Source organism: Sapajus apella, unplaced genomic scaffold (assembly GCF_009761245.1).
Source record: "Sapajus apella isolate SASKATOON/1434 unplaced genomic scaffold, GSC_monkey_1.0 scaffold2, whole genome shotgun sequence".
Lineage (NCBI taxonomy): Eukaryota > Metazoa > Chordata > Mammalia > Primates > Cebidae > Sapajus > Sapajus apella.
In genome coordinates, this window is record NW_022436942.1 from 37,834,026 (window position 1) to 37,835,511 (window position 1,486).

Consider the following 1,486-nt stretch of genomic DNA (forward strand, 5'->3'; position numbering starts at 1 on the left):
GGTAATTAAAGCAGATTCACAGATGAATTGCTCTCACATTAACTACATGCAACAACCATACCAATAACCTTTTCTGCTAAATTTTGCATACCAGTGGTTTTTAAAAAGTGGTACAGCTTAACTATCATGTTCACAATTGTCATTTTTCAAAGTAGTAGAAGACCAAGACATTTTTAAATGATGTAAAATTTAAACTTTATAAAAAACACCAGAGAAAGTCACCTTTCCTCCCATTCCCCACCCCTTTCTCACCTCTTTATTTAATATTTCAAGAAAGATTGCCAGAGAAATACAAGCTCACATGCTACATTCAGGACCATGATAAATGTTGGCAATAATGAAATAAGTTGTACTTTGCTTTTTGGTGAAGCCACTTCTTTTTAAAGTAAACTTGACTTTTATTGCAGTTCCAATTTATACTTTACAACAATTTCCAAAATGTTAAAGTAATTTCAGTTCAATTGAGCCTTCAATGGCAATGCTTATAAGTTATATTTATTAGTGTGGTCAAGATAAGAGAGGAGTTTGGGCATTGATTATAAAATGCAACATCTTTCTCTAATTCTCTTGGCTGAACTTTTTGTCTTCTTTTTTCCATTCTTTTCTTTGCTGTCTTCCATCTTTCTCATCCAAATTTCTCTCATTAAATCAAAAAACACCTTGTCAACATTAGCTTGTGTTTTAGCAGATGTTTCCACATAGTTAACATTCCACTGGTCAGCTCTGTTTTTTGCCTCTTCAACAGACACCTGCCTTTTATCTTCTAAATCTGATTTGTTACCAACCTGTAGAAATGGCATATTCTCGTCTTCTTTTGCTCTTAAAATCTGCTCTCTGAAGTCAGCTGTAGCTGCAAAGGATTCCATTTCACACAGAGGAGCCCCTCCCTGCTTTGGAAGTAGCTATCTCTAATTGCAGCGTAGTCCTCCTGCCCAGCTGTTTCTAAGATATCGATCTGAACTTCCTCTCCATCCAGTACTGTTTTCTTCCGATAGCTGCCTTCTTTGATAAGCTCATAGCCCTCCACAAATTCATCGTCCATGAACCGTAGAGTCAGAGCTGCCTTGCCCACACCGGCACTGCCCACCGTGATGCCTTTGTGTAAGGCCAAATTATTCTGACCCTTGGGATTCTTTGCGGCCATCTTGTGTCCCAGTTCTCACCAACGGGTTAGGAAGAATCTGCACCTCCAGCCAGTGGGCCACCCCGAGGGTTCGGGAAGCAGCTGGTGCATAGCTGCGGCTGGTGGGGCTCTGCTCTTGTCACCCAGGAGGCACCGCACTGGGAGCAGCCAAAGGAGGAGTTTCTATTATTCCTATTTCACCTATGATTAATATGATCCTCAGTTTGTCAAGGTCACTAAGTTTTTAAGAGGTAAAACCAGAATTCATACCCAGATAGTTCTGTCTTTTGGTGTAGTGCTTTTCAAATATTGTGCATGAGATGACTAGGATGTATTATTAAATGTAGATGTTTATTCCATAGG

General features: G+C 39.6%; 1 pseudogene; it reads right to left on the reverse strand.

Moving 5' to 3' along the window:
* Nucleotides 1-536: 536 nt before the first annotated feature.
* LOC116557002 lies at nucleotides 537-1,144 on the reverse strand (annotated as a pseudogene).
* Nucleotides 1,145-1,486: the final 342 nt, after the last annotated feature.